The sequence below is a fragment of the Octodon degus genome, unplaced genomic scaffold (assembly GCF_000260255.1).
Source record: "Octodon degus isolate 3935 unplaced genomic scaffold, OctDeg1.0 scaffold00003, whole genome shotgun sequence".
Classification (NCBI taxonomy): domain Eukaryota; kingdom Metazoa; phylum Chordata; class Mammalia; order Rodentia; family Octodontidae; genus Octodon; species Octodon degus.
The window spans coordinates 2,137,427-2,150,025 of record NW_004524579.1 but is presented as its reverse complement, the minus strand read 5'-3'; the positions used below and the strand labels follow the sequence as shown (position 1 = coordinate 2,150,025).

At 45.0% G+C, this 12,599-nt stretch overlaps 1 protein-coding gene and 1 pseudogene across 1 annotated transcript in view; both read left to right on the top strand.

The window, feature by feature from the left end:
• The window catches only part of Chst9 (carbohydrate sulfotransferase 9), a 274,314-nt gene that overhangs the window by 182,152 nt on the left and 79,563 nt on the right, over positions 1-12,599 (top strand). The window lies entirely within an intron of this gene.
• LOC101565665 lies at positions 382-1,917 on the top strand (annotated as a pseudogene).

Below are 12,599 nucleotides of genomic sequence, written 5' to 3'. Positions count from 1 at the left end.
TCGGCTCCGAATCTTTGCAGGGCCCGCACCATCTCGGGACTCAGTCGTGGCAGCTCCGGGACATTGGGCCCTCAGGCAACTGCTCTCAGCTCAGGCTCTGCAACTGCGGTGGAGGTGGGGGCGCAGAGCGAGTACAGCCCCAAGGTGTGCGGCTGATGGCAGTGGGGGTGACCGAGATAGAAGCACGGATTAGAAAGAAGGTGTGAGCTGAAGGGGGAACTTGTCTGCACCTGCTTCTGAGTTGGTACCTGCAGGCAGGCGCCTTGTGGGGTCCATGACAGATGCTGGCTGCCCACTGGTTCAAAGGTCTTAAGCATGAAGCATAAAGGAGGGTGGAGTTCCCACTTTGTGAAGATCTCATTGCCATGAGGTGGGGCTAAGATGAGCATATCCAGCAACGAGGTGAACTTTCTGGTGTATCAGTAGCTCCAGGAGTCAGGTTTTCCCACTTGGCCTTCACATTTAGGATTGAGAGCCATATCAGTCAGTCCAGCATCACCGGGACTCTAGTGCTGTCAGCAGCCCTCATCTCCATCCTGTAGAATGGGCTGCAGTGCATGGAGCCCTCAGCATCAACGAGGATGGCATGGTGTTTGACAGCCACGCCATAGAGTCCCCATCCCTGATAGACACTGTGATGCCCAATGTGGTGCAGACGCAGCAGCAAGTGTTGCGAGAGAAGCTTGCTTAGTGGTGAGCCAGCACAGCTGCAGCAGCTGCTGCAGCAGCAGCTGCAACAACAGCAACAGCAGCCACCACAGACCAGGCAGCTGTTTCCTAGAAAAACCCTCCAAAGAACGGAGAGGCCACAGAGCACACACGATGAATAACCACTCAAAGCCCATGGACATAGATGGGGATGTTGAAATTCCTCTCAGCAAAGCCAGTCCTCCAGGGTCACAAGTCCAAGGTGTTTGTTTTTGCCTGGAAGCCTGTCAGTGATCTGCTAACTTCTGGGTCCAGTGAATCCACTGCTAGGATGCGGAACCTGAATGAGCAGCAGTGGGCTGCGGAGGCCCTATATGTGTGAAGGGGGCCAAGACCTCCCGAGCAACGAGGAGGTCACTTTGCTGGACTGGAGCAGCAATGGGACACTCCTGGCTACAGTCTCCTGTGACGGCTTTGCAAGAGTATGGAAGGAAGATGGTAACTTGGCCAGCACCTTAAGCCAGCATAAAGGACCTATCTTTGCCTTGAAGTGGAACAAAAAGGGGAATTATATTTTGAGTGCTGGTGTGGACAAAAGGACAAGAATTTGAGACGCCCACACAGGTGAAGCCAAGCAGCAGTTTCCTTTGCATTCAGCACAGCTCTCGATGCAGACCGACAGAACAACACTACTTTCACCTCCTGTAGCACAGATAGGTGTTTTCACTTGTGCAGATTCGGCTGCGACTGCCCAGTCCAAACCTTCCAAGGACACTCAAATGAGGTCAACAACTTCAAATGTGATCCCTCCGGAATATTACTTGCGTCCTGCTCTGACGACATGACATTCAAGATCTGGAATATGCAGCAGGACACGTGTGTGCACGATCTTCAAGCCCATAGCAAGGAAATATACACCATCAAGTGGAGTTCCACGGGGTCTGCCACTAGCAACCCGAATGCCAACATCATGCTAGCAAGCGCTTCACTGGATTCTACGGTTCGGCTGTTGGGTGTGGAGCGGGGTGTCTGCATCCACACGCTCACCATGCACCAGAAGCCTGTCTACAGTGTGGTGTTCAGCCCCGATGGGACGTATTTGGCCAGTTGTTCTTTCGACAAGTGTGTGCACGTCCAGAATACACAGAGCGGAAGTCTGATCCACAACTACCGAGGCACAGCGGCGTCTTCGAGGTATGTTGGAATGCTCGGGGTGACAAAGTGGGTGCCAGCACATCTGGTGGTTCCATATGTGTTTAGGATCTGTGAAAGTAAACACAAAATATTATAGAGAAAAGAAAGAATTCTCATGGACCAGCAGTGGATATGTGGTGTTGCAGCACGCTCCCAAAGGCCCGCTCCACAACTGGGCGAACGGGACTTGCATCAGAAAGTGCTTTGACGTCAGCTCCTCGCTGGGCACAGGAGTCTGTACTTTTTGTAATCTTCATCCAGAAGCTTAAAAATCAAGCAAATGCAACAGCATACACACAGTCATATCGAGGGGGTGAGAAGGGTCTCCACGTAGGACGTCCCGCCGGGGAAGAATGAAGGCACCAGTGGCTTGGTTTCCACCTACGGCAGGCTCTGATGGCTGAGCATGGAAAAAGCTGTGCGAAGAAAACAGAAAATCAGTGAAATGTTGTGATAAATCAAAGGGGAAAAAACACCTCCCCCTTGTGACGCCCCCAACCCCTGTCAGTCTGGACGCCACAATTGCTCTCGCCATAGTATGTTCAAAGACCGGTTTGTACCCCTGAAATGCACAACTTTGTAATCACAATGCTATTTTCTAGAACCTTCTTTGTTCAGTGGTTTTTCTATTTGCTGTAACTGTCATGCGAGGGCTTCGGTTTGAGATGGAAACAGTTTTGGGATTGTCATTGTGTTCCCCCCACCCTGTCACTGTTCCCCTCTGTGAAGTTTTCTTTTGTCTGGTGTGGTCTTGCCTTTCCTGACACCTGCAAGGCACATGGCCTCATGGATAGGGGGACTGAACCATGGATAGACAGCTTTCTGCCTCCCTCTGCCCTCCGCCCTTGCCCTCCACTCACACTCCTGTCCCTTTCACAGTTGTTCACATCGGAGATCGCAAAGGGCACTTTCAGCGCAGAAGTGCCTTACAGAAGGAAGTGGGGAGGGGGAATTTTTACAGGAGGAAAAAAAAAGACTTATAAGAGAAAGAGTCTGGAGTATTTTTGGAAAAAGAAAAAAGTACCTTTATGTTAAAACAATTTTAAAATCCCAAAATGGCCATCATACATAGAGAGCTTTGTGTGATTTATATTTTTAAAACACAGACATTTAAGAAGATACAGGCAGAATCAGAGGCAACTTGCCCTTTCTCTCCAGTGATGTGGAAGGTGGCTGGAAACAAGGGGAAGAGGCCATGCTTGGCCACAGTTGGTCCTGTCGTGAATCTCTCTCAGCAGTGCAGTAGCCTATGGGCCTGCCACCAAGAACGTGCCCATTGGGCCCTTGTGAGACTCACTTGAAGGCTCCAGAGGGTCACTTCGTCTAGTGACAAAGTATGAACACTGGAGGAAGACGTTCAGCCCTGAAGATGAATTATTTTGTAGGTACAATGTCACCCAGCCCATCCACCAGCTTTATCATTTCTTTCTCTCACTGGAGACAAGGAGAGAGATTTGTTGTTCTTATTGTTATTGTTTTTAAATGATAAATCTTTACTATTTTTTAAAAGTTAAACACAGCTTTGTGTCCTTGGGACTGTTTGCTTTCCACTGAATCTGGGTGACCTTTGTATGCCTGGCGCTGTTGCTAGCGACAGGAGCAGACTGTAAGCCAGGCCTCTTTCTGAGAGCTGAGGAGGGCCCTGGGCATAGTGCAAGATGTGGGCTGCACTCCTCACTGAGGTGGGGTGTTATTTAGAGAGTGGCGTCCACCCACAGAACAGGAAATGGGTGACAAGGACCAGCCAGGCAAGCCAGAGAACACTGGAGCCTTGGAAGTAACTGGAGGGCAAACAGACCAGAAAGGGCCATGTTTTCTAGTGGAGTATTCAGGTTGGGCTCTGTTACCTGAATACTCAACAGGAAAGCCCAGGTTCTGTGACATCCTGGGTCCCATTTTCCAACATTGAAGGTGTCCCCACTCTGAGGATGCATCAGTTGAGATGAAGGCTGTCAGGAGAACAGAGAAACACCGTCTTTTGAGCTCCCTAAAGAAATACATGTTCATCTCCATCTAGCATCAGCTGTCAACTGGCAGCTCATTGTCCCGGTATAGCTTGTATGGATTTGCCATTTGTGGTGACAGGGTTATCAGATAAGGGACTCCCTAGACAGTCTAAGCCTGGATTCCAGGGCTAGGGTCTCCCATCTGAAGTGAGCTAGACCACCACCCCACCACAGTTGGTGGGTTGGCACCCAGCATAGTGAGCCCTGACAAGCAGACTCTTCCACAGAGGGCCACCGTGTCCCCTCCTGTCCATCAGCGCAGTGGAGCTCGGGTCAGAGGGACCAAACCAGAGGATGCTGCTGCTCACACCCTGGAAGTGCATCCTGCTCTCGGCAAAATGACTCAACTGCCAGCTGTGTGGGGGGCTGCCATGCCTGTGTACCTCCATCACCTGACCACTGGAGCCAGTGGGCTCAGCTCCAAAGTCAAGCACATGGGCGTCGCATCACTCAACATTGTCTACAGCTCTTACGCAATTGTGAGGGATCCTTCAGTCTGAGTGACCAAATGTAACCATACAAGCAGACACAAGTGACCACGAGCCCTGTCCAGCACATGCATGGGAAAGGGAGGCTGCCCCACAGGGGGCCAGAAAGACCACAGGGACACCGTGGGGTTCAGCTCTCCGACCCTGCACAACGCCGATGCCCGCCGTAGGACTGGACCTTTTGTTCTGTCTTTCTCAAGCATAGATCACAGAGTTGAGTCCCATGCACTTTGTCCAATGTAAGGATCTGCTTTGTTCCTTTGTATTTTTTTTTCTTTTTTAACTTCTTGTTCCACCTTTATTTTGTTTTCTATTGTGTTTCTTGTCAAATACAGAAGTGTCTCTTCTGCTGCTCACTGAAGTTTTAATTCTGGCTTCTGCAGTTTTTTTTTGTCTGTGTCAGACATACAACCAGAAGTGGTTCCCTATCAGCACTTTCCAGATTCTGTTCAACAGCATCGCTTGCCCCAAATTTGCTCTGTGTCCCCGCCCCCACTCATGCCTCATGCTGTTGGAGAAAAAAAAAAACTGTGTGTCATAGCTCATTTGTTTCCAGAATCAACAGATCATATTCAGTGTCTTGAATAAATTGCTCTATTTTGATATTAGAAAAAAAAAAGTCAAATAAAATCACAGAGATTAGAAAAATGAAAACTCAGAGATGAAGTTCCAAGCATAAAAAAGATTTATTTAGGAAATGTAAAAAGTAAAATGACAATCCAAGGCACATGCATGGACTGGGATGGCTCTGGTATGGCCAAAGAACAAAGAGGGTCTACAGATTTCATTGGGATGGAGAAAGACTTTATAAGTAGTTTGCAAAGAATGCTGAGTACATTTTGCAGGAGTTGGGGGTCTGATTGGCAAGGGGTGGAGGTGTTAAATAAGGAAGGTCTCACAATCACAGCAGGCAGGCTCCCCCTCCCTAGTCAGAGCAGCTAGTCATGCTGGATCTGCCCTGCAGAAGAGCAGCTCTTGGAGGGGTTGCTTGTGGTGCAGGCATTTCCCCCGGGTTCTCTGCAGGACCAGATGATGGACCCTTCTGACCCAGCAACAGCAGGTGATGGTCATGATTTTGCAACACATGTGCCCCTACACAGGCAAAGCTCTTTCTTTGGGCTGGGGAGTTCAGCCATACTGTAGCTTCAAGTGAAAGGAGCCAACAGTTGGTTAAGAGAGTGACAAAGCTGCCGCCCCAGGAACAAAGAGCACCAGGTTTTATTGATTTGCTGGGGTGATCTAATGTCTAATAATTCCCATTGGCCAGGGGCAGGAGGCCAAAAGATGTTTCTTCTTCACTGGGCAGTCAGAGTCAATTTGTCCTGGAGCCTGTTGAATTTTCATGTTGCTCGAGCAATCATCCTGCACAGCACATCCTGGTCTTGTGTATGCGGACCCGCAACAGGAGCAAGGAGCTGCAGTTGCATAAGCTTTTCCAGCCTCTGAGAAAGCACGAAGTGGTGAAAGAGAAAGCAAAATGCATGTCGGGTCCAATGAGCACTGGGTCAAGTTAACCCTGTTAGTTTAGTATTATCCAAAATATTTTAAATGATTGACTGACCTGTCTATGTGCAGAGCTGCAGAAAATCTGGCTCAAAGGTTAAGATAGCAAAGAGACACAATATGAAGACAGAAAAACCAGCCCTTTCATCTCATTGCAATCAGCCATCAGATTTCTGTGAGCTCAAGTAAGGGGTCAATGTTTTCAGCACCAGTGACCCTCAGGTCCCCAGGAAATAACCCAAGCAACTATGATGATAACCCACACATTCAAAATGTTATCGACAGCAAAGCTAGCAGGGAACTAACAGTGTATTTCCCGGTTCTGTGACCTCCAAAATTAATGTTTTGAAGTTGGCTAAGAGCAAGTGAAGCTAAAGAAGCTTATTCAGGTTTTCCTTGGTAACCATTTCTCATGTACTGAAGCATTCTGTTTCTGTGGTTTCATCAGCTGTTCACTGCAGGTCTGTTGAAACATACCATGCCACAAATGGCAATAGTGCACGGCACCCAGGGGCTTATTTTGGTCAACCTAAGCTTCTCTACCCTATCACTGTCCATCACAGTGGTCTGTCTCATCCCTGCTCTCTTGTAGTTGAGAATAGAAAAATGATTTTTTATATATATAATCAATTTCCTTATAAGTAACTAAAAGTACATCTCAATAAACTAGATACCTCAACCCACAGTTGGATTTTTATACTGCTGCTTGTAATTCTCCTGGCTTTATGGGATTAGTAACTCCCAAAATAAATATATATCGAGACTTATCCTGATTTAGGCTTTACATTCATAATGCTGGATTTCCCTGTGTGCATGCCTTTATGTATTTCCTTCTGCTGGTAACAGGATACATAGGCACAGCAGCAGGATGAGAAACATTGTGTCCTAGTCACTCCTGTCACCAGACATGACACTGGACACCCACAACTTAAAGCAGAATAGATTTATTTTGGCGGACCAGCTTTCGACATCTCAGTCAATAAGCAGCTGGATCTAAGTCAAGAAGTCCTGAAGGAAGGATATAGGCAGAAGAAGGCTGCTCTCATCTCACTGGCCAGGGAGCAAAGAGGAAAGGGAGGATCCAGGGACCTGCTCTCCTGACCAGATCTATCTCCTAACCAGAAGTCAGCTGTGTCTTCCCCATACACCAATCACTAATCACCTGCCCAAAGTCCTGCCTATAACAGCATGAGGACCTTGGGGGACTTGCTTGTTTTCTTCCTGAGCTGGAAATTGAACTCAGGACCTTCTGCTTGCCAGCTAGTACCGTGCCCCTGAGCTATATCCCCAGCCCCAAAGAGGTCATTCTTGATCTTCTTGATCTAAACAATAACACATGGTCAATCATCAGAGAACAAAGCAGAGTGGATTGTGTGGAAATAGACCCTTGCCTGTGGCCTCTGGAATACTGTGCTTATATCAAATGGATTAAACATATTCAGCAAGAGGAACAATTGCTAGTAGGTAGCTAATGAATCATTCATTCATTTGTTCATCTGGACATAATTTATGGAATGCCAACTAAATGGCAGGCACTATGCATTTAATAGAAAATACCTATACACTATTTTCCTTTTAATTAGCATCATTTTTAGGGCGAATCAAGGCTGGCATCACTGAAATGATGCACAAACAATGAGGAATGGGGTGTTCAAACTCACTGTACCCTCTTTCCTACTTCCTGAGCATGCTTCACATTCACATGACAAGACCACCAACTCTGCCCATTAACCAGTGCCGCCTCCTCCTCCTCCTCCTCCTCCTCCTCCTCCTCCTCCTTTATTTTTTTTTTTGGCCAGCTCAGCCTGCCCTGAGGGTGGGACTGAAGCAGCGTGTGGTGCTGGGGATTGACCCGCCATCCCCTGCAGTGGTGAACGCTTGCCTAAGCAAGCGCTTTATACAGCTGAGCTCTCTTGCAGGCCCACTAGGGCTTTCTTGACCAGCATCAGAGTTCCCCAATGACTTGTTCTTCCCAGTTTTGACTTGACCCAGGTCACTGATGCTGGGCTGCGCTACAGTTTTTGCATGACATAGAACAGGAATAACTTGGAAAAAATGGCAGCAATCCCAGAAGGACAGAGAAGCAGTCATATAAACTATTTGAACTTGGGGTGGAGGAGACGGCAAATGTGCAGAGAAGAGAACAAAGTTACAACTAGAGATGAAAAACTGAGCCTTAGAAACAATTTTTACAGCTATAAATGTGACATTCTAGGTTACTATGAAGATAAAGAACTAGAGATCTCTGGATATGTCAACCATTTTTGAAATCAAGTGAATGAAAAAATTTTTATAATTATTTTAATCAGTTTTTCATTTATTTAGTTAGTTGATATAGGGTCTTGCTACACAGCTCAAACTCATAGTGATCCTCCTGTCTCAACCTCCCCAGTGCTGGGATTACAGGTGTGCATCATCATGTCCACATGGCACACCCAGGGTTTCAGGCCTGCAAGGCATGGAGCAAACCAGGATCCTTGCACTTCCCAGGCAGGAGCTTAGATCCACTAAGCTATCTCCGCAGCCCCTAAAGTGAATGAAAATTCAGCGTAATAGTATAATACAAATTTATGTGGCAGGAAAAACTATTGTAAACTTGCCTCATGACCAACACATTTATAGAGATTTTCAGAATAAAGGTATTTACCTGCCTCAAGTTCATTAAATTTAGATAAACTTCTTTAAGCATAACTTCCTCTCCCCAGGCCTGGGGTGTAAATTTTAGCAGGTTCTTAAAGCAGGTTTATCAGTGAACATTTGATCCCGATCAAATAACTAAGTAATAAAAATTACTAAGTCCCGGTACAGCTAACCTTTTTCTCTGGGGCCACTGAAATCTTTCTGTTGTTGTGATTATACAAGAGAAATTTCCAGTGGAATATACTGGTGCCTTCAACTTCATGCTGATCAGTTGCCCTTTCAGCTAGGTCTGTGAGTAGGGGGTGAACTAGGACTAAGGCATGACAAGGAGTGAAAGTGAGGGAAACCGGAAGTATTTGGAGCTAAACATTTGGAATAAACAATCAAAGGCAAATCCATGGTGAGTCTGTAATAGACCTGGCTGTTGCTCAAGAGCAGTTGCTGATCTGCTCAGCCCAACCTTGTTGCCATCACAGAAGTGGTTAAGGATTTAACATAGTTCCAACATGATGCTGGCTAGAGGGCTTCAAGGGCAGAGCTCTTCAGTTCCTGAGAGAACAGCGCCTCTTGTGGAGGAAAAGAATCTCCTCCCAGAAATCCTGATGACTCCCTGGGTGTGCTGTCCTTCCCTAATGGAAAACCAACCACCATGCCTTAGTTTCCATGTCAATAATAATAATAATAATAATAATAATAATAATAATAATAAATGTTAAGGAATCTTTAAATGTGTACGAGCATGTACAGAGACACATGAGCATGTCTCCATTTGCCTCTCAGATCCCTAGAAATCCGCTAGGCATGGTGCAGCCGAGCCACATTTGCTGAATGTTGCAGTTAAACTCTAGAGCACTTGGGCTGGGAAAAGAATCTAAAAATAGCATCAATTAGAAGTAAACAAGGTCCACATTCTACTTAAAGGTCATTGTGACTCTGCTTCACAGAATTAACATTGTTTCTACCAAACAATTTTAGAGAAAGAAGAAAAGACAGAGTTGGCCAACCTCAATTATTGAGCGGTGCATCTTTTAGTAACTATCATTTCTCAAGCCTTGACTATATGCTGACAAACTGCGGAAGGCTCCACGTGTGATATCTCATTTAATCCCACAGCAGTCTTGCGTTACCATTGTGATTCCCATTTTGCAGATAAAAACTCTGAGATTTAAAGAACTTACATAAAATGCCCGATAGCGCACAGTGATGAAATCAGTATTGAAGCCTAAATATTGATCATTGTGATGTCTTTCCTCCTAGCTACTGTGATAAATTTATAGGAGTATCAAAAGCCATCAGGAGAAAGCATAACTGGAAAAGAATGACAGCGCTGAATGTGATTCTTTATGTCTGTGCTGCTCCATTGTTTGCAAGTGTGAATGAAAAGAAATGATGTCAGGAATCTACACAGGAGGGGGACTCATCTAATCTTATTTTCATAACTATTCATAATTCTCATATTGTTTTGTAATACTCTAACTGAGGGGAACCTGCCTTTATAACAGGGGACCATACATGTTTTTTAATTTAAATTAACTTACAAAGAAAAACAGTAATCCATTATGATGTCCTAGACCCACTCAAATTGAACTCTCTGCCTAATTAAAATAAATTGATGATAAATTGGATTCTTTATCCCTGAGATGACCACATTTGCACTGGGAAAAGGAAGTGTTTAGAACAAAATTACTGCAAAAGAGATTTTGCAATTGGACCTTGTCACTAGGGGGCACTTAGGGATATAAAATCAGCACTGACAAAAAGTACTTTCTGAAATAAAACAATTAGTGGTAATATATATGTCTTCTCAAGGGGAAAAAAATAGATCTGTTCATAGACATAAGAGTTCAGGACAGCTCCTGGTGGGCTATCTTTATGCAGTGAGTTGGGTAGAGAAGGTGGACCAGTAAAAATGGTCCCAAGTTTGAAGTCAAAAGTCCCGTATTCTCTCCACCTCTACCTTTTAACACTGGAAGCAGGACTGGCGTATGCTATGAAAGGGTAGAACTCAACCCGCTCCCCTGCCGGGTCCCTTGCTGAGCCCCTTGCTGGTCTCTTTGGGCCTCTTGCACTGGTCTGGCGCCTTTTTACTCTTCCCCCAGGACATTTTGCCCTCCCTCCATGGCCCAGTTATTTGGCTGTGGTTTTTACAAGCCCATCTTTCATTCCATTTTCCCTCCCATTTGTTCTTTACTTTTATTAGCTGTGAGACCGAGTGGCGGTTTTGGTTTTTATTCCTGTTTTGTGGGTTGTTTTCTGGAGAGTTTTTTCACTGTTGATTTTTTTTTCTTCTCAGATATTCCTATCCGTATTTCTGTAAGAAATCAATAGTGTTCCTAGGATCTATTTTACCTGAATATAATGGGTGACAGTGGGGGCCAGAGAAGAGTCCCCCTGGTAAAGGAAATGGAGAGAAGAAGAGGAGCAAATAACAGTCTCACACAGTCGTCTCTTACAGGAGGCAGACAAGCAGAAAACGGATTTCGTGGTGTATATATAAAAACCTACCACCACAGATTGAAAAGTGAAAGGTGCAGCCAAAAAAGGCTTTTTCCCATGATCCCTAACAACCACATTAACAGATTTTCTTTTCTAAATCCAGCACTTTTCCTGGTTATTGTGTGAAAAAGTTGTAAATCACATCAAATGAGCAAGTGCTATGTTTAGAAAATGGCAAACCTCTCAGCAGCACCTTATAGCAGGGATGGGAGACCTTCGATTGCCCTACGCCTTCATGTGTGGGGGGAATCCTCCTCGATTATGCACCCTGTCTGCGGAAGTTACTACCCTGCAGTTATAATTAAGAAAATAATTGCAAGTACAATTTACCAGGCCCATGCCCATCATTTCATCCTATAAATTGGAACAAAGAGAGCGCTGCCACTCTTCACCCAGTGACCTAGTTCGCAAGCTTTGGACTAACCTCCCAAGAGTGGTAGATGTGGGTCTTCTAAAATAATGAAGCCACGATCTGGGACCACCAAGCATCGTGAATTTTATCCCTTGTTCCCCTGACTCACTGCATGGTCATGGGAAAGTCTGCACATCATCAGTTTTTCTGTTAGGAAGATGATTAGGACAATTATTATGCAGATTACTCTAGAGGTTTCATTTCAATAAGCCACTCTGAGCACCCTGCTCTGCCCTCTACCTTTTAAGTCAACTTGTTATTCACACAGCCAATGTTGCTTTAGATGCCGGTTTCCACAAAATTATTATTGCAAACATTATTTTTAGAATATTATTAATTTTGTACTCGTTACCATCAAAGCACATCATAAGATATCCGCCTAGTCAGTTGCCCATCTAGTTGAGATATAATTAAGAGGTAAATTTTATTTTAATTTCCTTTTTATCATTGACTTTTTCAATTACAACTGTGGACAGGTAGAAGCATCTAACTTTACGAATTATTAGCAGTCATTACTTTAATATTGTATAATTTTTAACACAAACTGATGTTTGCTTTCTAGTAAAGCATCACATATAGATCATCTGTGACTTACAGTGGTGCAGAAAGGTAGAAACCATAATTTGAATTTTGATATTTTCCCAGACTTGCATTGTGCCATGTAAGTACTCATCACAGTACCACACCGCAGGCAGCCGCAAATTCGTAAGTGTCAGCCACTGATACTCTACAACGGACAACATTTCTACACTATAATATTCAGTAAGTTAGGTGGTTAAATGCATGTTCAACATACGATATTTTTATAATAGCTTTACCAGAATGTAGCCCCATAGTAAGTCATGGAAGAACAGCAATGCACTCTTCTATTTTACTTCCTGGATTCCTAGGAAAAGCAAAATGGTCCATGCTCAGGAAGAGCTCAATTTTGTTGCAGGAGCCTACCAACAGATCGTTACAATCAAGGTACTGGAAGGGGCTGTAACATGGGTCGCCACAGCGGGAACTCACAAAGCAGGGATTCCCTGGGGACTAGCTGCCCTCTGAGGTATTTTGGGAGCTTGGGAAGAGAATTGATTTTTGCCACAGAAATTAGAGGTTGCTGGGTGGTAGCTGATCTGCTAGATAGCCTTCAGGGCATAGATCAACTCTGCCTAACAAAGACTTGACCCCAGTTCTTTCTAAATTCTTAGTGGAATATATATATATATA